The sequence below is a fragment of the Ambystoma mexicanum genome, chromosome 6p (genome assembly GCF_040938575.1).
Source record: "Ambystoma mexicanum isolate Mex_15411 chromosome 6p, UKY_AmexF1_1, whole genome shotgun sequence".
In the NCBI taxonomy this organism is placed as follows: domain Eukaryota; kingdom Metazoa; phylum Chordata; class Amphibia; order Caudata; family Ambystomatidae; genus Ambystoma; species Ambystoma mexicanum.
The window spans coordinates 1,330,530,802-1,330,557,976 of NC_090935.1; the positions used below are offsets into that span (position 1 = coordinate 1,330,530,802).

General features: G+C 48.7%; 1 protein-coding gene across 1 annotated transcript in view; it reads right to left on the reverse strand.

Annotated features, from left to right (window-relative positions):
* The window catches only part of LOC138510377 (coiled-coil domain-containing protein 171-like), a 3,784,015-nt gene extending 3,763,825 nt beyond the window's left edge, over window positions 1-20,190 (reverse strand). Inside the window, exon 1 of the mRNA XM_069625990.1 lies at window positions 20,075-20,190. The gene's annotated coding sequence lies outside the window, so the exon portion shown is untranslated. The remainder of the gene's footprint in view (window positions 1-20,074) is intronic.
* Between the last annotated feature and the right edge of the window lie 6,985 nt (window positions 20,191-27,175).

Below are 27,175 nucleotides of genomic sequence, written 5' to 3' on the forward strand. Positions count from 1 at the left end.
ATGGTATATTAGACACACATTTTAGGGCCCCCCTCATTGGCTTACCTTAGATGCAAATCAGGAGATCCCAGTAGACTTTCTCCTGCTTGCAAGACAGGGTGCACCATCATTTAACAACTACGTTGCAGTAAACTAATGGGACATGACACAGGGAGAATACTAAAAGATAATGACAAATTAGGAATATGAATTACATAGCAGACATAATTATATACTCAATGGCTCTCATCACAAGTTTGGTGGTAAATCTGATGAAATATCGTAAGACCCACTTGGTCCGATGGAATTACCACCATATTGTGACTTAAGCCCCTTCTTGGCTCATTCGAAAGTCATGTGTGATGTGACATGCCCCGGCATGCTTAAAGTGGACACAGTAATACGTCAGTTTGCCATTGTACTCCTGATGCATGTGTTTGTCCTGGTGTATTAGTTTGATCATAATGTGTGCCATCCTCTGATCAAAATCCCGACCAGAACGGGTACGTAGTGAACGTCAGTGTCTACCTCCCTGTCAAAATGCAAGTAGATCTGGTTAATGTGATTAAGGGTCAGTGAATACCGTTGTGTTCTGTAGTTTTCTTCTGTTACCCTTGGCATGGGATGTTGTGACTTAAGCCCCTCCTGGGATCGTGCGAATGTCACGTGTGATGTGACACGTGTGAGACTTTCATCATGCCAATAATAGGGCAGCGACTTCCTGCTCGGCAGTCTTTCACCACCACCACCATGACTTCTGCCTGCTGAGTCTCATAGCAGGCCATGGGGCGAGCCCTGCAGAGCCCTCCACCACAAGTGCCCTGGACCACTGGGCCCCATAACAACTGGCGGCGAGAATGGGATGCAGCACCCTGCCGATCCCGAACAGCACAGGGCTGGACCTGCCCCCGCCATGCGGTACGCTCGCTCCCCGTGGGGAGGGGGGTAGGGGACAGTAAAAGCACGGTCAAGGGGGCAGAGCCTAGCCCCTGCCAGGATGCTGGTTTCCCCGGCCCAGGTCAAAGTCGCTCTCCTGGAGGAACTAGAGCGGCTACAAAGGCAGGTGAGCCATCCCCAGACGTCAACCTCACCGACGCCCACAAGGAATCTGCTCCCGAAAGGGGGAACCATTTCAGGCCGAAATGGTAGCCACAACAAGGATCCGCCGGTCTCTCTGACACTGCAGGGATCGCTGGTCTCCCCTGAAATTACGCTCACGAGGACCACCATCACTCCAACGCCAGGGGACAGCCCCAGTGTTTATGGGGTCCACAGAATGAGTTCCCCAACTCTTGGATGACACTTAAAGTAATCTCCCACCTGGGGAGCCAACGAAAGAAGTGTGGCTTCCGCTGCATTGGCTTGAATATGGCCCGCCTGGGGGAGAGTAAACGGAAGCGGCCATCGCCGCAACAGACGAAGGAAGAGGCTGCCTGAGAGGACAGCTTGGGATACTGCCTGCAGAATCACTCTGGCCGCGGCCCTCAGTTGGGAGGGTGCTCGTGCGGACGCTGCACTACTGGAAGAGGTTTCCCGCCCGGAGAGAGCACAGCAGGTTTCCACTGCTGCAGTGGGGGTAAGAACTCCTGTGTCTCCAACTTGAAGTGCTTCCGCTTTGGGGGAGAGAAGATGCACCACCCAATCACATTGACTGGAAACCTCCCACCTGGGGCATCCCCAGACCACTGCGGTAGTGCTTCCCGTCTCGGGGAGCGCGAGGGGTCACAGACCATACTGCTGCCACATGATGTCTGCCCACCTGAGGTAGCCTGCACAATGGAAACGCACTGCCAGTACTGCGCGCAGCAGATGTGGCCCCTGGTGCACTCAGGAGTGGCCATGCCTGCACGTGGACGGAGCAGAGCTTCTCCCCAGACTGACGTAAGAGTCCGGTAGTGCCCGTGTGCACATAACCCCAATGTTTCCCAAGGAACTATAGTGCACTTGAAAAAAGCTGGGGTCCTGCACGTCTAGTGTGCTTAAACTGGATCCAATAAAGGTGCATGTCCCGGGTTCACAGTTCTTCGTGGACTAATAAAATGTATTGTATGGCTGTAACACCCAGGGCCCACTGGCTGGGTTCTGATCCTTGTCCGACAACCTGCAATCTGTGGTGTGCTTCCCAAAATATCTGCCCCGTGGCCACAGCAATGAACACCCGGCAGATGTGGCCCCCAATGTGACCGGCTGCGGCTTTTCCTGCCCCACCACAATGAACTAATGAAGTATGAGCAAAAGTATATGCCTCCTCACCGCGAATGTACCGATGAACCATGTGGGTGGGCAAAGCTGTTATCCTGCTTTGCCATTGAAGCATGTTTTTGTCCTGGTGTATTAAATTGATTATAATGTGTGCCATCCTTTGATCAACCACCCGACCAGAACGGGCACGTAAGTGATTGTCTGTGTCGACCTCCATGTCAAAATGCAAGTATATTTGGATAATGTGTTTATGGGTCCGTGGCTAACGTTTTGTTCTGTTGTTTTTGTTCAGTTACCCTTGGCATTGGATGTTTTGGCTTAAGTCCCTCCTGGGCTCGTGCGAAAGTCACGTCTGATGTGACACGTGGGAGACATGCCACAAATGCCAATAAAGGGCTGAGCGGCTTCCCGCTCGGCAGTCTTTCACCACCATAACTCCTGCCTCCTGTGTCTGATTTGATTTGGTTTGGCACCAGTGCTGTGCAGCAGGCAGTGGGCCTGCCCTGAAGAGCCCTCCACGACCAGGACCCAGGACCACCGGGCCCATTAACACACCAGATTACAAGTGGTAGTAGGTGGTGTATGTCCCCATTTACTGGAGTTCATAGGACTCCATGTTTTTTTTGGCAGAATTATCACCAGTGGCAATTCCGCCGATGGTAATTCTGCAGTTTTTTCAGCAGTATGGTGGAGGATTTACCTTCAGCTCTTAGCTGAAGGAAAATCCTACACCTGACCGCTAAACTCGTAGTATGGCGGTGCAGGAATGCATGGTAATATGGTGGTAACGGAATTACTGCAACATTAACACAGATTTCCCCCGACCGCCATACTCGTAATGAGGCCCAATATGTACAAAGTTGGGGAAAAGCAGATAAAGTGTGAGTGACAATGTCCCCAAGTAAGGGCAAGGTCACTATGGTGAGTTGAGGAACATATTTTAAACAATGAGTCTTTCTTTTATTCTGGCCCTCTAAAAATAATGAGTATATGAAGGGGGAGAGGAACACAGAGGAGAATGTGGAGAGCGTGAGGATGAGGAGAATGTCGCAGCAAGCCATAGCTGTTGTTACACCCTTGCACAGATGGTCGCTCTGGCGAGAACGTCGTGTTTGTAATGTGCTACAATCTTACTCATCCAAGATGGCTGACGTCTCTGAATCCGTCTGTGCGGGCAACGGTACAGAGGTTGCACGTTCTATGCGTTCGTGCCGCAACGATGATGTTACTCCATATAGTTCGACCAGGAAGTTCAGCAAGTGCGTCGCTACTCTCCAGCACGGCGCTACTTAAGTTCATTTCTAGGAAATATTGCTTATCTCCACATTCTACTATCCTTTGAATTCTGAACCTATAATAATTTCTGATCCTTCTGTCAATTCTCCCTTAGAACCTCTCCTTTCATCAGTCCGCCCATCACCCATCTGTCCCATCCGTTAGGTCCCAATGCCGGCCCGAAAAAAGTGAGTTCCCGGGGATCTATCTCTAACCTCATCTAATTTCTTCCCTAATCTTGGCGGTTATACTGATCTCCGCTTCCTGTCTCCGGAAACGGTCTTTCTATCCCCTTAGGACTAGTGAATCACTCCCTGTCGGAAGACTGCACTCAGCATACTGAATGCAATGAACTCCGTACCCGGAGTAAGTTGAGTCATAACTTTCCGATCTAAGCTTCAGACTACCTTCTATGGACGGAAACTCACCTCTTATCTCTCTCGTCCAGGACCAGTCTCGCCCGCACCTGATTCCTTGAAAAAAGCCCGGCAGATTTCTCCCGGAAGCCGACTGCTGACCTGATCTGCTTTCACCACTATGCAGGGTTTTTCTTCCCCGGAGGGTTTTCCCTGGGGATTGTGTTTCCTCCGTGGCTGAGATTACTAATCGGCAGGGTGGGAACAGGGTTTCCCGGGAAGCCTTTACATTCTGCAGTGTTGCTGTTTACGGAATCTGCCCGCTGCCCAGGTTAGTGAATTCCACTGATTGTTCTATCTTAAGTTAAAGTAGCTCTCAGGCATATTCGTAAGAGCTGTGGCAAAGGAAGTTGTTTGATGCTGATTTAGGCACCACTGTGAAGTGAGGGGCCCCGGTTGAGAGCCCCAGAAGACCAGCACAGACCACAGAGGGTGTGTCGAGCGTAAGGAAAAGACTAGTTGGCTTGCTCCAGCTGCAGACCTGGTTAAACATAGAGTGAATTGCCCAAAGAGGATGTGGAATCTGTGGAAATTAACAACCAGGCAGAGTGGTATCCGAGAACAGTGCTAGTTGTACTCAGGACGATATTGCCACAGAGTTTCTGCTAAGAAGAGGAGTAATTAAGGTAGTACCAATGCAGAGTGAAGAAAAGGTCACAGGGTTTCCTTGTTGGGTGTGAGTAAGCGGTAGACTGAAAGAACAGTGAGGTGGATATTATTTACCAAAAAGGGAATGCCAAACAGGCAACTATCAAGCATCAAGCTTGTGCTAGTAACATCCCCAAAGAGGGCAGCAATACTTTTCTCCAGCCTGCATGACATAGGATGTATGAGTTCAATCATATGCAATGGGTTCAGGCTAAAAGGTTTGAGGAATTCTGCATGGCTCACTCACTGGCTGTAGGAAAAGAGGAACAGATGAATACAGAATCCAAAGAATCCTGGTCTAACACGTCCCCTTCTTACCCACAGGATGTACCCTGCAAACATGAAACAGCTTAACACACATAAACCTTAGCAAGCATTCAATCCAGAGGGATGTGCAAGAATCCACAGACTGATGAAAACTATGCCAAAAGATGAGGATACCACACTGAAACGTCTGCAAGGGGCCTCAGCCCAGTGATATGAGTGGGCAACTAGCAAGAGAAACAGAGGGAAAACATGGCAATCCAAAAATCGAAGGAATCCAGGGAATCCAACCAAAGTAAACCCAAAATGGATGTGGGGCAGCCCATTCTCCGAGTGCAGGCAGTGGGTGTAGTGACACTGGAGGAAGAGAAAGTTCCACAGTATCACCTAGAAAGGCTGCCATGAACTCACAAGATGGAACAGCTAGAATGTTTTAGGCAGCTGTGCACCAGACCTGCAAAATCAGTTCAGTCCACGGAAGACAGTGAAGTAGTGAGCAACACAAAGACAAAACAATCCAGAAGGGAACAATCAGAGATGATACAGCAGTGGTCAAACACTCGGGTAACCCACAAAAAAAGTAGACGGTTGCAAATACTTCAAAAGCAAATGTAGAGCCAAGTGTAATCTAAGCGACGTTGGCAGAACAGGAAAGTGTCTAGAAATCAGAGAAATCAAGTGCAGAGACAGAGAAGCAAACAGAAAATGCCACTCACAAGCACGCAAAGGGTCTGAACCATTGGCTGAGAAGCACCACAAGAGGTTTCACGAGTGATCTTATTTCAGAGTTCATATGATTCCCTACTGGGAAGTGTAGTGTGAAGGAGAGTGCCATCTTGGCAATAAGAAGTTATGATGGCGTAATCCACATTATCAAGCTCAAACCTGTATGCAACACCACTGAAAAGCATCCATCAGAGACCCATGCCCACGAGGCACCACCCTCAAACCTAAAACATGACATGCATTCATACACTCCACCAGCAGGTTACCCACAAATGAATCCACACCAGACAGATAGGGATATGGCATATGCACACCAAATACCTGGGTGCACATGTAGTACATTATTACAGCTCATGCTGTGTAAATGACCGTATTTCCCAGTAAATATATTTGTTGAAGAAAAACTAACCACATCACACCCATGTGAATCCACAAATGGCACATCTAGTGATCAAGAGTGACTATGTACCACCCAAACAACTGACAAATGACACCATGTTACACAGGTCACAGCTACCAGCACCTCAAAAGCCACTACTCCAACATCCACAACTACAGGGAAGAAGGCCCTCAAAAATATCACCTGCCACTCCAGCTGCCAAAGGAAAGAAAAGGGAGGGGAAGACCACTGCTCAGCCAGTGCAACCCGACCAGGCAACCCACCTAGTGCAATTCGACCAGGCAGTCAAGCCAGTGCAACCCGACCAGCATGTCAAGGCAGTGCAACCTGACCATCCTGCAATGCTTCCATGAGTGCCATTTTGTAGTCATGACACACATGCATGGTCACGTGTGGCTGAAGTGCAAAGCTGATGGAGGTACTTGTGTGGGTACTGCATGTGTGGGACGGTGTTTAGGGGAGTGTATTTGGGGGCTTTATATGGGGGGACAGTAAATGTGTAGGACTGGCATGTATTTGAGGGGGCTGTGTTTGCGTGTGGGGCTGCAGTGTGGGGGGCAGTGGGGATTTGTCTGCTGGGGAGAGTGTGTCTAGGTGTGGCAGCAGAGTGTGTGTGTGTGTGTGTGTCCACACACACAGAAGTGTGTGGGGGTCAGTGTGTATGGGGTGTGAGCAAATCATCAGTGAGCGAGCAGTGTGTTTGTGAGGCAGTATGTGTGTGTGTGTGTGTGTGTGTTTGGAGGTAGTGTGTGTTGGCAGTGTTAGTGTGTGTGGGGAGGGGAGGGGGTGTTGGCTGTGTGTGAAAGTACGTGTGGGCAGTGTATGTTGCAAAGTGTGTGGTGTCAGTGGATGTGAGAGGGGTTTGTGTGCGTGAGTTGGTGTGGGACAGTGTGTGCATGTGCATGCACGCGTGTGGGGGATGTGAATGTCTGGGGAATCGTGCACTATGGTGCAGTGTGTGAAGGTTTCTAGGTGTCGTATGTGTGTGGGGTTGGGGCGGTGTTAGTGTGTGTGGGTGGGCAATGTGTGGGAGCAGTGTGTTTGGGCAGTGTGCGTCTTGGACGCCATATTAGGGTGTGTGGGCCGTGAGTGTGTGGTTTTGGACAATGTTTGTGGGGGACAATCTGCATGGGGTCAGTGTGAGGCAGGCAGTGTGTGTGGGCAGCAGTGTGGGTGGGGTCATTGTCTACAGGGCAATTGTGTGTGAGAGGCGATGTGGATGGTGTGAGGGGTCAGCAATGTGAGGCAGACAACTGTTTGATGATTTATAAAAATATGCCATTTTATTCTCTAAAGAAATATGATCAAAAATACCTCACTATACCTACTCTGCTGAGGATTCCCCTGCCTAAGCAAAGCTAAGGGAAAACAATTTAAAACATGATACATGGCCCTCACACTAAACAACAAATACACAAAGAAAACATATGGCAATACAACATAACATGAACAACATTCACAGTATCTAAATAACCTTCTAATGTCCTCAGTAATTTCCCTTCCCCAGGAATCAAGGTCAATTCTGCCAATGTTCAGCCAAAGAAACAATTTCTCAAATCATTTCTTGATGTTTTAAAGTCAAAGTAAAGGTTTGTTAACCAGAGTTCCAAAAATAGCAAATCTTTTACCTTGGTCAAATATCCACTTTTCACTTCCACCAAACAACACCAATGCTAATCCCGGACACAATGCTTTGACACCTCTTCAAGACTTGCCACAGTTCAAAAGAAATGCAATATCAACAACTGTCAGTGATACACACTTCTTGCTTAACAGTTAGTATTATTTTTTTTGAAGTACGGTTTTAGAATTTCACAATGGTATATTTGTCAGGATGACTTCTTACTGCTGCTGCTTCCACTTCAACAACTTCACTTCTACTTGATTCACTAGGAGGACAGTCACCTGGAAAGGCCTACCAAAAAACATACGCAATACAATGGATCATCTGGAATTCAGAAAACTACTCAAAACTTGGCTCTTCGATCCAGAACCAGAAGGAAGCGATTAGGAAGCATAAACCCAGCGGGAAATAAGAAGCACAGGGAAGAATCCATAATCCCTAACTTAATCTTCCTAAACCAGAGGGCGGGGGAGGACACTCCGACCATCCATGTCTGCATACCGCTAATGCATAGGGAAACCTAAGCAGGTAAGGACCCCCCAATGGATGGGCAGGGAGGGGCCTGAATCCTTTAACCTAACCTACGCCAACCCCAGGACGGCGGGAACGTGCCTCCATCAACCATAGACACATAACACTAGAGTACTACAGAGTAAAACTACCATTTGGCAAAGTACCTGCCAACTAGGCGGCCAAACAACAATACCAAAGACAAAGGATACCCAAAGATGTCAAACGCAGAAACGCAAAGATGCACGAAAAAAACTGCTAACCCAAACTCTAAAACCTCAATTTTCCACATACACTTCTCATACACAAACTCACACAACCACTTCTCTGCACAGGATTCCGCACAGACTTTACCACACTGCAACAACATACAAACAACACATAACCGGCACAACAGCACATGGGAATTTCGCTCTAACCCGAAAACTGCACTTCAGCTCAGCGAACGGTGCAAACCGAACTGAAGCCACCAACAGGACATCACTTTTTCTCACTTTCCTATTCCCACTACACCCTACTAACCGCCCCAATCCCTCCCTTTTTTCAAACCCTCCTTTTTCAGATCCGCCAGAGCGCCTGGGGACCACTCCAGTGGTGACATTGCACAGCACAAGAACCTTTAACATTAACATTAATCTTGGTTTTACAGTACTCCACTTTGTTTAGACTACTACAATGTTGTATAACCAGATAGATCACCACAGCTTCAGTACTTTGGTCTACTACCACAGCTTCAGCGATTTGTACTTCTAGACAGGCTTCGGCAAGATATACTTTAAAGTACGTCAACACCTTCAAGCAGGCAAGGCACTCCTCCTCTGAATAACTCTCTTCAAAAGGGGCAGCCTCTTTGCCTCTGTTGTCTGTCTGCCACAATAACAACCTGGGTTTGCCTTTCAGATTCACTTATTTCTGTCTTCCACCGTCTTTGGCACTTCAGGTTGTGTAAACTCAAAAATAGTGTTTACAAGCAGCCAGTTTCCCTTCCCCAACTTAACCTGCACCTTTCTACCAGTTATTAGCCCAAGTAATTACCCAGAACCCTTGGTACCACTCTCATAACTTCAGGTAATGCTTGCACACTTGTATCTTAGGCCACCTGAACTGATATTAACTGCACAGTATAGATTGTTTTTTCACTCTGAGAAAAACTGGTTTCACTGTTAATATGGGGAGACTCGTGGCTTGGGCAATGCTTGTTCTCTTCAATATTATATACACTTTTTCTTCTTACATATATGAAAGGTATGCCAAGTTAAAGTAAAAATTAGAGTTCAGTCTTTCTTTAGGAATCACAATTAGGTACACACAGCCACTTCTTAATGTAGTTTTCAGATTGGTATTGAATTGTATTCCCGTGTGAAAGGGAAGGATAGAGTTCAGTCCTCGTTTGGGAATCACAATTAGGCACACACGACCACTTTTTGATGTAGTTTTTACAAGTTAAAGGTTTCAACAATGTTATCAAGGTTAGGTAGTCGGTAATGGTCTGCGCAATGTTCACTCTTCTAAATTGGTGACACGCAACTACTCCCTCAGACAGTAACAGTCTTAAAGTTGAACAATAGATTTTAGCAGCATTTGCTTTCTGTGTGAAAAAGAGGACTTTCATATTATACGCGAGTGCTACATTTCCATTGTTCACGTATTTCGGCTTCAACAAACAACTTCGACTTGCATTAAACCATACATGAGTGAATAGGGAACTGAATACTGTTACCGGCAATACTCGTGCAAGGTATCAGAATGCTGTGCTTCACTCATCAGCTTCTTTAACACCTGCTCTGCAGTTGCACTGTTTCCACTACTTCTGCAAAAACTTCTACTGCTTCTGGCTTCTTAAGGACCCACACCCTTCCTCTGTGAAGGTGTCTCCGGTCCGGCCACACGTAAATGGAGCCCCTCTCGCTCCTGGGACCTACGGCTTGACAACTGCTCCTCGCCTCGGTCCCCAGCACATTTACTGTGCAGCAACCACAGCAATCAGGCTCACATGGGGAAAGACAGCTCCCCTGCATGTCTTATGCTGCGCAGCCGCTGCACTTCAGAGTTTGGGGGAACAGGACCCTCTCAGAACAAGCAGGTGAAATCTGCTGTCTCCATGCCCTCTGGTTCTCCCACTTCTGCTTGGTTTGTCAGCCTTGTGCCTTCCTTCTGTGACTACTTCTACAGCTTGCATTCCAGTTACAGTTCCAGCTCCTTCCAATTGCCTGCACCAGAGGGGGCCTTTTATGCCTCCCAGGTTCCTTCAGGGTCGGGCTGGTAGGATTAATTGCGTGACTACCACTACAGTATGCCTCTTCAGCACTCTTTCTCGTCCCAGTACTTATGGGATTTTGGGACTTGTAGTCCCCTTCAACAAAGTTTGCTCTTTCAATTTCTGCAGTTTGGCAAACAGCCATCAAAAGTGTGGGATTACGGGGAAAAATAAACAGGGGGTTTCTTAGTCTTCCTGGTCTGTCCCCCCCCCCCATGTGATCTTCCCGCAGTACACCACCCCCAGGGTCAGGAACAGGAAGCGTCTGCCTTTCTTTCCCTGGCCAAATGAGGAGGGTCCCAGACCAGGTTTCTGGGCAGAATCATCACTCATTCATGAGATGGGCAGTGTGTGGGGGAAGTGCATGTGTGGGATGAGTGTGGAAGGGCAGTGTGTGTGTGTGTGTGTGTGTGTGTGGACAGAGTCATTGTTTGGACAGCACGGTGTGTGTGTGTGTGTTTTTGAGGGGAGAGTGGCAGTGTGTATGGGGGGCAGGTACTGTGTGTGTAGCAGGGCATAGTGTGTGCTTGTGGGGGGAGGTGTGTGTGTGTGGGTAAGGGTGGTGTGTGTGGCGGGAGTGTCCATGGGGAAATGTGTGTGGGGAGCTGTGTTTGTGGGGGCTTTGTTTTAGTGGATTTTTCTTTGGGGACTCAATGTGTATCAGCTCATACACATGTGTCAGTGTGCGACAAGGCAAGGGAGGGGAACAAGGGAGAACAAAAACAACAATCTTACTAGGCCCAGTGACATTGAGAACGGCAAGTGCATGGGAGGGGGAGAGGGGGAAGTGAAAGGGAGAGAGGGGAAGTGGGAAGTATTGTGCATAGGAATGAAAAACAACAAAATGGTAGTGCAGCCAGCAGGTGGCAAGTGCTTTGTTGAAGACACAGAGGGTGTCTGATAAGTGCAGGGACAAGGGGGGGAGTGTAGGGTTGCAGATACAGACCCAAAGTGCAAAGGTTGCCAGGAGGCAGTGCAAGTACGTGGCAGGGCGGGAAGTACCTGGGCACAAAATCAGAGGGTAGCCAGGTGCACAAAGCCCAAGCAAAGCCCAAGCAGAACAGAACAACAGGGCAGAGGAGGAGAGAAGGCAGAAGAAAATGTTGAGATCAGTGCGTGTATGGGGCTAGTGTTTGTAAGAGCATTGTGTGGGGGGAAGTGTGTATGAGCAGTGTGTGTCAGGGGCAGTCATTGTGATTGGGGCCAGTGTGTGGAGGGGGTAGTGTATGTATGTGTGAACAGTATATATGTGTGTAGGGGGAGTATATGTGTGGCGGAGCAGTGTGTGTGTGTGTGTGTGTGTGGAGAGAGGGCAGTGTGTGGGTCTGGCAGAATCTTGTGTGTAGGGGGCATGGTATATTTGCATGGGGGATACTGTTTATGTGTGTGTTTGTATGTAAGTACATATTATTTGCATGAGTCAGAACTTTCTTCTTGTGCTGTATTGGTAAAGAAGGTAGGAATATGAAATAAGCAACCGTGACAAATCTGAGCATGCCGTCCCTTCTTCCCTAGGGGCTGCTTTCCCCTGCAGCCAGGGCAGTGCGTCCACAGTACAATAATCCCCCTGGGATGGAGCACCGAGGGTGGATCACATGGGAAGGGATTGGGGAGGATTATTCTCAGGGAACGCAGAGAAGTGGGGACATTTTGTTTTATAACTTATCTCATTGGGCCTCATCACAAGTTGGGCGTTAATCAGGTCTTAAAGCCGCATTAAATCCTTTGAGCAGAATTAGTGTTACCGCCGGGAGCTGTTACGCAAATAGCGCTGCATCACAAGTATGCAGGCACACGGCCATGACGGTAACGCTAATTGCGCCTGAGGTATACATCGCATGGAATTGGCCTACAGGCTGAAAAACCAGAGAAATTGCACCTGCCTGTAACGCCATCAGCGCATTGGTTTTAGCACGTGCTATTAGTGTGCGCTAATAGCGCCGACGTGAAACACGTCACCGCCGGAACGGGAAAGACTGTAGCGGCCATCATGGAAATCACAATAAGGGGCAAGGCAGCCAAAGCTCATCTATGGAAACCTATGTTTACCGAGGTAGAATTGAATGCACTGATGGATGAGGTAGTGGGCCACCATGCAGAGCTGTATAGGGCAAGGCAAAAAAAGACCTCATCTCAGCGGCGCAACCAGATTTGGCTGAATGTCAGCCAGAAGGTGTCGGCAGCTGGCCGCGTCCCCCGGGATGGGTAAGACTGTCGAAAAAGATGGAATGACCTGCGGGTCCGGCGAATGTTTGGCGCAGCATTGCACAGACAGCATGGCCACAGGGGGAGGTTGACCACCACAGCTCGACCTGACATCCTGGGAGGAACGCTGCAGCACCGTGATTGATATGGAGGGGATAGAGGGAGTTTGAGGACTGGCACCCAGGAGGAAGAAGGTGAGGAAACCCCCCCACATTTTAAAATGTAATGACAACAGCCCACTACAGCATCCCCCAGTGGAAATAGCGATGACCCGGGCATTGTGACTAGGGGCAGTGTGTGGGAACCACCACAGGCACCTACAGAAGCACCCATGTGCCAGTGCACCAAGGCCACCCCTGTGAGGCAGAGCAGCGGGGAGGGCAGCCAAGGGACACATCCAGGCACCGTTCACCACACAGCCATGGCAGGGCCACAGCAGTGCCCGATTGGTGGCTGGCAGCGACAAGTATCAGCCCCCCCACCTCTCAATCACCATGGGCAACAGTCCAGCTGATCATGGGGATCAGGAGCATGCAAGACAAGTACCAGTAATGCCAGCATTGTACCCCTGCCATGCCCCCAGAGCAAATTCACATCCCCAAGTGCCCCCCCCAGCATATGGATCCATCTCTGCCAATCCGCTACCAGATGCAAGCAGGCCAGGCCTGCGCATGAGTCCAACAGCCCCGTGCCACACCCCTCAAAATGTAATGACTGGCATGCATGCCAAAACATGTGACAGAATGTGTCCTAAAGCCATCCCCTATGTCCCCTATAGGCACACATACATCACCTGAGGCATCAGGGGAAGAGGACGTAGCGGGCCGTCCACATGTGGGGCTTCCCACGCCACCACCAGCACCACCAGCCGCCCGCAAAGGGGACATCAGTCAACACCGAGGCGCAAGATGCACCCTACCACTCCCCACCGCAGCAGTGGCACACACACTGCCCAAGGCCAGCTTGCCAGAGGCACACCAGTGGCTAGCTTCGACACCACCCTGCCTGACAGCGAGGACACAGCCCCAATAACCAGCACCCAGGATGCGGGAGGGGTGTGAGCAGCCCCCATAGTGATGGCCAGCATGTGGCCGCCTCCCAGACACAATTCCGCAGACAGCGACAGCCATCACACATCTCAATTGAGAGCCCAGTTCGGGAGACCGATCGCAGCCCAGGCCACAGGGCCAGGCACAGCACCGACGCACACACACCACAGAGCCAGTTACACACACCTGTTCTTGTAGGTCCCCAGCCAGAAGTTCCACCAGGCAACGTCCCAGCCCCCCACCTATGCTGACTGCCGCCTTGGGCGCTGTAACAGAGCGCCTCGATGCCATGGAGGCAAGCCAGTGCCACATGGCGGGTCTTGCCACTGCCCACAACAAGCATGTGCAAGCCATCAGTCAAGCCATCAGAGTGGCCACGGAGAGGATGGCGAGGGACAATGCGCATACCAGGGCTGTAGTGGTATTGTGCACATCCTCCCTGACTGGGTTTGGCCAGAGCGTGCAGGAACTTTGTGAGGGACTCTCTGCCTTTGCAGAGCAGATGATGGAATGTAATGCCCTCCTACATCACCCACTTAGAGGTCCCAGCACCAGTTAAGCTCATGCTCCCCGGATGCTGGGGATCGGGGAAAAAGGGGATGGCCTTCATGACCGCCATGTGTACTGTTCGCCTGAGTGTGCTACATATGGACATGTCGTTGGGTGGGTGGAGGGGTGATAGTGTCCTGGGGTGTTGGTGGTAACCAAATATTACACTTAAACAAGTGTATATGAAAAATAACTATACATGTACTTGTCGGCCCGGACCAATAGACACAAGCAACTTGTGCAAACAGTTATCACACAAGAACCTTATACTATACAATATATATACATTACGTTTCCTAATGCAATACCGTGGTAACATCTAGCCACAACCTGTAAAGAAAGGGTTGAATTAACACAGTTGCAGCATTAGGCAATTCTTCAGAGTTGGTTCCCTAACTTTCAAGTTCAACCCTAAAAAGAGTGGAGCCTTGTACTCAACAGTACAGTTGTACATAAAAACACACGCTCGCCCAGGTGAAGCAAAAACCGGGTCTTCTTGGGAGGGCCGTAGCAAGTCAGGAAGGGGCTTGAGGCGATGAAAAATGAAAAATGGGTTCCCACTATTCCAGTAGGCCCTGCGCTTGGCGGCAACGCAGTTTTCAAATGGCGAGAATAGCTAGAGAGCGCAGGCTAACCTAGCCAAGTTTGAATACCTTTTGAGGTATAATCATGCGTAAAAATGATCTGTTGTGCCAGGGTTAAGTGATGCAAGTACTCACCGACCCTCGGCACAGTCCAGACCAAAATTTGCCAGTTTAGTCGAGGTGGCTAGTAGGTTCGAGTCCTGCAGTTTCGCGGTGCTCCAGCTCTCAGCGGCTGCAGGGGAGAAGGGTCGTCTGTGACGGGACAGTTGCCTTTTCTCAGCTTCCGAAGGAAGTATGAAGAACATTCCAGTGCAGCAGGCTTCAGAGCACAGGAGAGATGAAACGCAAGGGATCTACAGCGACCGTCACCACCAGGTAGTGACGCAGGAATCACAGATGTGGGCAGCGTTGTGCACTCTCCTAATTCGAGATGCAGAGGATCTAGGCCTGAGAAATTTGGCGGGAGTATGCATGTCACCACAAGCAAGTGATGTTCCAAGCCTCAGGTTTGCACTCAAGACGGCGGTGAGCTAGACAGTTCACTGGATGGCCCAGGAACACTTCCGAAGGGGCTTGTTCGGTGGGTAAGCAGGGGGCGGCGAGAGAAGTTGCAAAGAGGCAAAGCACCTTGGCAGGCCTTCTTGATCAAAGAAGAAAGCAGGGGTCCGACTGGACAGCAGAGGACAAAGGGTGCCAAAACCTACCTTCCAAAGTGTCTCGGGCAGTTTAACGAGTGTGTTTCTTCGTGCAGGAGGCTTGGCTCCTTCTGTAGTTCGGTGAGAACTCAGGTGATCGACCTGGAATGGATGCAGAGCCCCTTCTCTTATCCAAGATTAGCTTTGTGCCAAAATCGAGAACTTCCAATCGAAGATCTGCTCTCTTGCAGGCATCCCGGTCGTGGACCAATCACGGGCCACTGTGGTCTCAGTCATTCAGGCACTCCAGACATCCTGGCAACAGCCGTGTGGATTGGTACCAGACAGACCAAACCCGCTTCCTGGGCACACATGTGACAGGCAGAAGCCTGCGAAAGAGATCGGTTTGCTGCATGCCCATATAAGGAAAACCCGGATTACTCGACCTGGGTGAAGGCAATGGACAAAATGTCCATGGGATAGAACAAAAGACTTTGCAGCTCGGCCATTTTCGGACCTGGCCACAGTCTTGAACCAAACGCAGTAAATGCGATGTGATTCAGTAAAAAGAAGTAAACCATAAAAAGTAACTGCTGCCACCAGTTCATCCCAGGCACACTCGTACAATCACCAACAAATCCTTTGAGGGTGTCTAGGGCCATAAAACAAAAAGGGACCCCAGCGCACGGTACTGCAATGTACACTGTGCACTGTTAAAAGGTTACCAAGAAATGGCAACATAGTGATAGACTAAGGGAAACATAGTTTCCCAGTAATGACAGTCTGAAGGATGTGCCAGTTTCCCCATAACAAGTGGGCAAACGCCCATGGGAGTTCAGCTAAAGGCTGGGCTCCATTGGTAAAGGTCAGGATAGGAAAGCCAATCAAAAGCAAAATGTTTAAGGGGTCCATAAATGGAGGCAAAATTGCACATTAGTGATATCTTTCCTAACAGGGATGTGGGTAGAATAAATCACATTAAAGACCATTGAACTCAAAAAGGACATTCATGATTGTTTACTTGTGGTCTTTATTCAACATGTGCAGGTTGTGTACTGGGTCAGGTCACCATGCTAAAAATAATTGTCTATCAGTGCCTGTCGGCCACTCTCCCTTCCCTCAATTCATCCCTGTGTGTGTCTGATCTAGCTCCGGTCACATGCTCGTCTTCTTCATCTTCCTCTGGGTGTTGCCTGTCAGCGTCGGGGGGCTGGGGGTGTGGGGCTAGGGGCACATTCCTACCGAGGCAAATGTTGTGGAGCATTGCATACACCAATACAATTTTCTCTACTTTGGCTGGTGCATACATCAGGCCCCCTCCTGTGCGATCTAGGCACCGTAAATCGTGCCTTTAGTAGTCCGATTGTGCGTTCTATGCATATGGGTGTCACGTGAATGGGGTGGAATACCGACATCAGTCATTTGTCTCATGCATGGGTCTGCAGTCTCAATGTAATTGCCCATTGTGAGCCGTGGGCATTTTTGTGTGCATCCGGTCCCTGCAATGTGTATGTGTGATGGGTGTGCATCCATTGTATATCATGCAATGCATTAATTGTCCTGTACATGCACCCTGTGTTGTTGTGGCGGCTGACTGCACATGGGGAGACAACTCTGGCATGGGTGGACATGCTGTTGGATGCTGCTGTGTGGTTCTGCACTGCTGCACATTCAAGGTGCACTGTGGTTGATATGGTTTGATGCGCCATTGTGTTGGCAGCGGCGTGTCTCCATCACCATGTGTGTGTTCAGGTGTGGTAGACGTGTGCATGCACTCTTGGATGCCCCCTGTCGATCGTGCAGGTGCTGCATGGGTGGTGCCAGTGTCCCATCTTGACATGCAATGCTTCCTGTGGCTATCATACCCCTTTTTTACTTGTGCTTCGACATTCATTTGTGGCTGGGCTTGTACTCACCCACTATCCATGTCCCGGGTCCTCTGTGCCTCTCCATATATCCCAGCAGAGTGCTGTTGCGTAGGACCATGGGCGGATCCAGGCTAGCGGGCACAGCAGTGGCTAATGATAAGGTCAAGGCCACAGGTCACCTTCACATTCGTGTACTGATAGTGTTTGTGTTCCTGTAGTCTACCTCGTAGGCAAGGGGTGCCACCAACGCAACATGGTTGTAGTCGATGGCTGCTATCACGTTGGGCAGTTGTGCAGTGGCATAGAAGCGTGCTTTCATGTCATTCATCTGGGCGTTGGTGGTGGGCAGTGTGATGTGCTGGTTGACATGACGTAGAAGGGCATCCAGCACCTGGCCAAGGACTGCGCTGAATGTTGACTGTGCCATGCCATGCATCATGGCCACGGAGGGCTGGAAAGTGCCTATACCAAGGAACTGCAGAACTGCCAACAGCTTCACCAGTGGCGGCACAGCTGTGTGGATGTTAATCCTGCTCCCAATTTCCTCATGTATTATGGCCAGCAGCTCACTGATGGTCTCCCTGTCCAGGCGTTACTCAGTTACCAACTGGGTGTTACTGAGGGCCCAGGGTGATGGCCTGATCCTGGGGATGGGTGCTCGCCTTGCTGGGGCTGCTCTCCTACTCCTCCTCATTCCACCGCCCCCCCACTGTACTCCCTGTGCCCTAGCCTTGTTGTCCTGCATCAGAAGGGCCAGGCACAGCCTTAGCAGCTGCCTATCCCAGCCTGCATCAAATAATGGCAGAGTGGTGTTGCAAACAGTGTTTGGGGCCTGGGAGGGTCTCATGTAGCCCTCTGGTGTACATTGTGTTCACCTGTGGCTTGATTCCTGGCACCTGGATTCATTTACCTCCAGCTGGAAGTAATTCTCAGCTGTATTACCACCGGTTTTCAGTGCTAATACTGCAGAGAATACACTTTTGATGCGGCTGTAACTGTGCGTGATGTTGTTGGTGCTATTAACTCTGGCTGGAATAACGCCAGCTGGAATAGCTCCAGTGTGTCTTGGGTCTGGCGGTATTTGCACCTACTCGTGATCCGGCAGAGCGGTTTTGGCAGCGCTAATACCGTTACCGCCGGAATTAAGGCCTACCGCCCAACTCGTGATGAGGCCCATTGTCTTAATTTTAGGTTATTCCTAAGAATCACCTTTTATGACCTTAATTATTTCTTATATTTTAGTAAACTGTGCTAAATTAAATTGTAATCTCTGGTGATGTTTATAGTTTATATGTCATGAGAATGATTGATTTTGTAATTATAGCATGGTAGAAAATATTTGTTGGGATAATTATCGTTATAATGTGTATTGAGATGTTCGTATATTTTAAAATCTCTCATTATGTATGACGTTTTAGAGTTTTTACCTGAAATTATCTTGAATAAAAAAATAAAACATTGATGCTACCAGGGTCTAGGAATGTTTTGCCTCAATGGCAAAGGCACCTTTTTCTACAGTGTAGCTTGATGTTTGTTTAAAGAGAGCTGCAGGCTCTCTCAATTGGGTAAGGGGTTTCTTATCATTACCCTGCAGAATCTAACTGGGGGGTTCGGCACAGATCTTGTCTGCCCTGAAGGACTGGTGGGGTGGACCACCAGGATTGGTCTGTGGTGTAACATTGTGGTTATCCCCTGCACTGTGATGGAGAAAAGGGCAGGGTGACATGGGATCCCCCACATACCAACCCCTGCCCAAAGTCCACTGGCTTGGGTGGCACATGGCCCCATTAGTCATCCCCAGGGCGACCCCTAGAACCAGGCAGGGGACTACATCACAGGCTACACGGGGTCTTTTCTGCAAATAAACATTTGTGTTCAACCTTTATGTGGCTGCAAGGGATCACTACACATCTCATTTAGCGTTTACTAATTGGGCTGCCGTTCTTGGGTAGCTAAAGGGATACATACCAGCCTCACTTTGGCAAGTATTTTGTATTATAGTAGGAGGAGGCATGAAACGTTGTTAAAATCGCCATCTTCTAAAGCAGTGGTCTTCCAACTGTGGTGCTGGCCCCCTTAGGGGGGCCTGAAGGATGCACGGGGAGAGGGGCGAATTGAATTGAAAAAATTATCATTTATGGCTTGGGTGGGGGGATCCTGGAAACAATATTTTTACTCTGGGTGGGGTAGGGTGCTCTGCACAACAATGTTTGAAGCCACTATCCTAATGCCATCTTGTACTGGCTTGGTACCAGTTTCCCATCCCTTGAAATTAGGTACTGATGGTATGTCCCTTTCCGGTTTATGCCACAGGTTAAAGACGCAATGCCTCCAATTGTTAGAGGGTCTTTCATTGTTGGTCAAGGGTTTTTAATTCCTCAGTGGGTAAAGGGGGTTACAAATGTATATTCTTGGCTGAGCTCAGGATCCCCAGCACGCTCAGGGACAACTCCTGAGAGAGTGGTGTGGGTGTACTGTTCAACCAGTGAGTAGATGTTCTGGAACCAAAAGATGCAACAAAGGATCAATCACTCAGTGATATGCACTGCTAAAGTTATAATTAGGCATATGTACCCTATTCCCATCCTACCGCAACTATAATGAGCGGCAATTGCATACCTGCAGTTACAGCCAAAGATCAACCTGTGAGAATGTGGATGCAGGATAAAACCCCTGGCACTGGCAATGTAACATAAAAACACAGATAGAGGTGTTAGAGTGCAAGGCTTACAGAAACACGTCCACATCTTTCCAAAAGGAGCACTAGTTATGTGGTGATCCACTGGGCATTGCCCACACCAGTGACCCCTTCACTCCACAAAAGAGGACATCAAATATATCAGATTAATTATCCAGAAATAGAACAGGATCTATTGATCTTACACAATCCTTAAGATTCTTCTGTCTCAATACTTCTTTTCAAAGCATGTCTTTCTGAAAGGAACTTCTGGTTGTCCTTGCATACTTTTCGGCCAAATCAAGGCAACATGTTTTCAAAGGGGCTGTGGCTGCCATCTAAAAGTTAACAATGCACAGAGCTCCATGACTTAAGGTCACTGAGAAGGACATTATGACACGTAAGCTTTGCTCACAATGGCAGTGACACTGAAAGGGTTTGCTAGCTGGTGATGCAAACTTAAAGACAATTAGAAGCTACACTATTTGATGTCACAATTCCAGCTTTAAAGTTTCTGGTTCTCTTACACCTTGCTTTCCATCCTTCAAAAACTGCTTGGGAGTTGCCTGCACCGTAAACCTGCCAAGCAGGCAATTCACACACTGGCTAAAAAGGAGGGAGATCAGGACAATGAAAATGTGCCACAACTGTTGCTGACACTTTGTGCCTGCCTCCAAGAGAGATACTAATTATCTTTTTAAGCAAGTGCATTTTTTAAGTATAAGTAACTTATCACCCAGAGTTGCCTACATTTCCAGTAGAAAACGTAGACGTTAGACATTTGCCAGCTTTCCTTTCATCAAGGAGGGGCAAGTCAAAAGTGGAATCTGTCTGTGGGTATGAAAATATCCCACTTTTTAGCGTGAATGGATTAAAAAGTTGATGACTCCCGATGGAAACCAGAAACCTCCTGAAAGGGCGGCTGTGACATGTGTAGGTTGTCACAAAGTATGGGGTTACATTGTACTGATCACGACTTATCACAGGGCTTATTGAACTAAACATTCCTGCTTCTGAGATAGAGAATCTGGTTTATGTCTACTTGGTTGAAAATATTTGACGTTTTCACATTTGACCGAATTTCTTTTGATCGTTTTTTGGTCGAAAATGCAGGTGGTGACCGCCCCCATACCTCCCCTATTTCCTTACCCCACCACATATGTATATTTAATTACATTTTACCGAATTTCGACCGAGAAAACGATAAAAAAGAATTCGGTCAAAAGTAAAAGGTCAAATGTTTTTCGAACAAGTAGGCTAATACCAAGAATCCCTAGCACAGCCATATCAAAAATGTACCGAAACTTTCCTCATTCTCCGATTCCAGCCGAGCAGCCGAGGCAAGAAACCCCACGTTTCCCAACCCACCTACTGAACCTACATCATCTGAATAGGCCGATGTGTATGATTTAGTGGGGTGGGACACAAGGACTGTGACCAGTTGGGAGGATTAGAGGTAATGCAGATATTACATCTGTAATCGTAAATGAAGGTTAAAATATTAGTGAATGACACATAAATGCCAACCACACTAACACTGATACTGGTTAGCATCTTCTCCGATCAGCATGAGAGATGTGCTACTAAACAAGAAAATTGTAGACCAACATGCTCATAGAAGATCAAGCTATACAGTACCAATAAGGTTGTACTTTCTTCCATCCATCCCCCAAATGCACTCACTGCTTGCCTGATCTTCCTGCATTTCTAATTAGAGGATTATGACTGAAAGCATCTGTCACATCCCTTTCACCCTTTCTAGACAACTCCTCTATCATTTGGAATTAGATCAACTACATGCTCACTTTGACTCTGGACAAGATAGTCCCCCAAAGGAAAACCAAGTTATCCCCCAGAAGAATTAAGCAAAATGTTCAAAACGGAGAGCCTCCAATCAAAGCTTCAGTTTCACTCTCTTGAAAGGAAATGGGCCTCATTACAAGTTTGCCAATACATGGCAAAAGTGCTGGTAATACCATTTACCAGCACTTTTACCGGTCCTGCAAAGTATGAGTTTCCCGGATCACAGATGCCGGAATGACTGGCGCTGATATCAACTCATCCGGAATTACCGGCACCGCTAATCCAAGCAACATAAATATCGGCAACGCCAGTAACCTGAGCCAGGAATAATGGCACAATGGTATCACAGGCATATCATGGGATTGGATTGGCTGGTAATACAGGCAGATGTTTTGCTAGTAATATCGGCATAACCAAGACAGAGATAACAACACCTCAGAGCAGTCAGTAATAAACACAGGTGAAGGAAATAAGGCCCCAGGTGCACCCTATGCACACAAGAAGAGTACAAAAGGGCCACACCTACCCCAAAAACACTTCCCAACACAACCATGCTGCCACTCATTGCTATAAACATGGAGCTGGAGGCGCTACATGCCCATCTACAGCTACAGGGGCTGGAGGACCAGCAGAGGCAACAGGAGGCCACACCCTGTGCCTTCATTGACAGGCAGATACTAACCCTACACCACTTAAACAGGGAGACCATACTTGACCTCCTGACCCACATCCAGGAGGACATTGAGAGCAGGATCAGCATCAGATCAGTCATACTACCACTTCTAAATTCCAACACTCTGTGAGCCAGTTGCTCAGCATTTCGCAACCAGCTTTCTCCAAATTGCTAGTGCAGGTGCTTGAGGCCCTCTTGCGCCATGTGGGCCAGCACATCACCCTCCCCACCACCCAGTTCAACGCCATTAAGGCCTGCTTCTATGGAATTGCGGGTATGCCCAATGTGGTGGCAGCATTTCCCCCATACATCAGAGGAGGTCCACAGGAACCGGAAGCAGTTCCATTCACTGAATGTTCAGATCATCTGTGACGCCCACCTTACCATCACGCACTGCTGTGCCTGATTCCCATTATCAACCTACGACGCGATGGTCCTTCCGAACAGCATGCTGACAGCCTACATGGAGCGTCACAGAGGACAAAGGACCTGGGCGTCCCGTCAGTACTTGTACGATACCATCTACCTAGCAGCATGAGTGACAGGCAAAGGGTGAGTGGAACAATGTCACAAATGCATGTCCAGAGAGCACACTGCACATGCAGGAACCAACAGCACACCCCTCAATTGACAGGCCACAACACACCGGAGCATCACGACTAGAGGCCTAGCAGTCACTGACCAGGCCATTTCAAACCCCACAGGCCATCCACACGAAATGCACCACAGGTACCAGAATGCAACACCGCCCTTAGAAGTGCCAAATGCATCCAAGGACAGTAACGTGAAACAGTGTGGCACAATGTGACATGGGACATGCATGCACAGACTAACCAATGAGATTCCGCCGTCACAGGCAACACCACTGCGCTGAGCATCTTTACATCTGTAGGTGACTTTGGATACCTGCTGCTTTCATTGCTGCTGACCCCTCCGAGGAATCCCCAGATGTTGAAGGAAGTGGCATACAACTGGGCCCACGTGAGGACCAGGGTGACCCTCGAGCGGGCCTTCGGGATCTTGAAGGCATGTTTCAGATGACTACACCGGTCTGGGGGTCTGCTCATGTACAGGCCAGAGAGGGTGGGGCAGATAGTCCTGGCTTGTGCAATGCTGCACAATATCTGCCCCAGGCACAACATACCACTGCCCCCAAGTCTGGAAATTCCTCCACCAGATGATGCAGACTCGGATGATCACTAGCTGATTTCTGCAATCACTCTTTTGCTACTCGGTCTTTCCCCTCTTCCTTCAAGCACTCTCTTGCGCTCCCCCTCCTGAAAAAAACTTCTGCAGTCCCTTCCTGTCTGGCTACCTACTGCCCCAACTCTACCACCCCCTTCCTTGGGAAACTCTTGGAGAAGCTTGTCTTCCCCCAAATGACCCAGCATTCTGAGCATCCAGAGGCACGGAATATGATCGCCTGAACAGCTGTGAAGAACTGTTTGCATCTCTTGATTCTAACTCTCCTGCCGTTCTCATTCTACTTGATCTCTCCTCTGCATTTGACACAGTTAACCACTCCATCCTCATAAAACGACTCCACAATACCCTAGGTATCTCGGAGCAGGCACTGGATTGGCTGACCTCAGTCCTTACTGATCATACCTCCCAGGTTATTCTAGGCTCTTTCTCCTCTCCCACCTCTATCCCCACCTGTGGCGTCCCCCAGAGCTCCAACCTTTCTCCCTGGCTCTTTAACACTTAACTTTCCCTGCTTGCATACCTAATTTCCACCTTCCCCCCTCACTTCCAGTGTTATGCAGATGACACAACTCTTCTTCAAACTTCCCTCTGATCCTCTCCTTACCTCCTCCAACATTCCTGACTGCCTATCCGCCATCCAGTCATGGTGTGCTTCCAATGATCACTGCCTCAATGCCAGCAAGACTGTGATGCTTCCCACTGGGACTCCTGCCCCCTCTTTCTTCCCCTCTCTCTGGCCATCCTCTATGGGTCCCCCCTTATCTTACATCAAAAGTCAGAGACCTTGGAGTCAACTTCAACTCCTCTCTTTCCTTCCTCCCTCACATGCAGGACCTTGCCAAGAAGGCCCACTTTCAACTCCACCTCCTCAAAGGAATCCTTCATTTCCTCACTTTTCCCCAGAAGCTCAATGTCTCTAAAGCTCTGGTACTCTCTAGGCTTCACTACTGCAATAGCCTCTTCCTTAATTTACCCTCTTCCTCTTTACTTCCTCGTTACTTCCCCTCCATCTAATCCAGAATAGGGCTGCAAGACGTATCCTTGGCCTGAAGCCTAGGGACCACATCTCTCCAGCCCTAAAAACCCTCCACTGGCTCCCAGTTCCTGCAAGGATTACATTCAAAAGCCTCTGCATCATCCATAAGGCTGTCTAGAGCCGGGGACCACGCTATCTACAACTGGCTCTCACTAAATACAGTTACGGCAGCAACTCTCTGTGTGTCAAGCGATTCGCTAAACAGCGAGCTGGTGGACAATCTCTTTCCTCGGCTGGCTCCCTCTTATGGAACAGCCTCCCTCTCGCTCTCTATCTTGAACTGCATCTCGCCCAGTCGCTGGGATTGGTGACCATGGCCCTTATAAGTCCACCTGGGTCCCAGCCTCACAACCCCAATAGCATTCAGCCTCCACCCACTCACAGCACTTGCCTTGGGCACCCACTGGCCTGTACTATCACAGGCCTGCACTTATTTATTGGTAGTCGAGCTCTCCCCAAATGATCTCTGGCTGTCACTTAACAGCTTGCAACTTACTACCTAGCACTTACCCCCCAACCCCCGCAATCCCTCTCTCTCTCTCTGAACTTGCACGCTCTGAATGCTCACAAGGCCTAGTAGGACTGCCTCTCTCTTTCATTGTTATATTTGCCTTTGACTCCCATGTTCCCTCCATGGTGCCCTGTGGGCACTTTGAAACACAATTTACTTACTTACTTGGGCTGCAGACTGCTTGGTGCAAGCAGACCCCTCTTGGAAGGCAGTGTGGCAAGAGGAGCACTCGAGACCCTTTGAAGGATGCAGAGTGCATGCAGTGGGAAGCAAAGCTGAAAGATTCTGGAGGCCGGTGGCAGACCATGGGAGGAGAACAGGCGAAGCAGTCGCATGAGGCCCGAGCTGCAGGAGAAGCCTCGCTGGGTGAGCAGAGCCACGGAGAGCCACTAGGAGGTTGAACGAGGCGCTGCATAGGAGAGAACGCTTGTGGCGGCAGGGGGCCTTGGGAAGATGCTACATGTTGACTGGTGAGTCAACCAAGCACGGAGAGACACTGGGTTGGAAGGCGAGAACGCAATAAATAATGAGTTCAATGAAAGCAAGCATTTAGTTGAATACTGAACCAAATGAAAATAAGAATAAGCATTTTTGAATACTGATCTGGGTGAAAGCAAGTTCGTGAAACATATTGATACAAGGAACTGTATGATATGAGAACAGAAGTATTTGCAAGGGCCAAGAGAAGTTAGGGAATTGCAGGATATGAGAAAACAAACATTGGCAAGAACCACAAAAGCACTGGTGAACAAGCATTGGCAAGAGCCAAGAGAATTCAAGGAATTGTATGATATGCGAAAGCAAGCACTGGCAAGAGCCACAAAAGACATTTGTGAACAAGCATTGGCAAGAGAATTTAAGGAACTATATGATATGAGAAACACGCATTGGCAGAACACAAGAAAGGGAAAGAGGTGCATGGTGGCAAACCAAGCCACAATACAACATCAAGAGGATGTAATGTGTGAGTAAATCAAGCTCCATTGTCAAGCTGAGGCAGTGGCAATGTGTTGGTGAAAAGGAAGTAAGCCAGGTGTACCGGTTGCATGACCTGTAAGGGGTGGGCCACGTGGTACGACAACTGCGCCTAGACAGAGTACACCACTCTATGAAAAGGCCAATGAAAGCACCCACAAAGAAGCTTGTGTTTGAATAGCTTGTGTGACCTGAAATCAAGGAATTGAACTGAACATATGAAATGGTGAAGGGTAACCATATCAGAAGAGCTGGGAAGTATCCCAAGGATGTTTTGGAAAATGGAAAGACTTGAACTCTTGGGGAAGGGATCCCCTCTATCTTGTGAACTATCTTGAATTTGGGGAAGGGAAACCTGAGTACGAGCCAAGAGCTGGAAGAAGCTCTGAATTCTTATTTGAACACTACTTATTTTGATGCTGACATCCTTACACATTACATACATTTAGTTGTGAGGGAAAGTATAGGTTTTGTGACACAGAGACATTTGCTTTAGACTTCCTGACACAGACTATCCTTAGTTTCCTTTATGTAGCTAATCCGAATCTAGGTTGTTTGATCGAAGACAAACAGTTCAAGGCAGAATTGTTCATAGTCTATTCCGCTGCAACTCTGTTTGACCTTCGTTCAAACAACCCAATCCACTGCACCCGAAGCAGCCTTATACTAATCCCCTCTCCCCTACTTACATTCTCGCAGGCCGCCGGTGCTTCTTCCATAGCCCCACGGCATCATTTCCGTCCCTCAAACTCGGGGCGGAGCTGACGCTGCAGGGTCCCTTTTTTGTGTTGAGTCCCCTGCTTCCCATGTTAAAGAAGCGAGGGACACCCGTGCAACGTCCAAAGCCTAATCTAACGAACATGGGGTCATAGGACACCTCCACAGCCCCCGCTCCTCATGTTCTGTATATTAGGCTTCGAACAAATGGTACCACCCAAATTCGATCAAAAGGTCCATATGGACAGTTTGATTGGAACAAATTGGGTGGTACCGGGAATCCCACCTTAGCATAGGGCAAGTTAGGCCTTTTTCCATGATGCAATTTTAGTTATTGAAAGTTTATAGACCAAACTTTGATCTGTTGTCTGTGTCTGCTTCGTGAT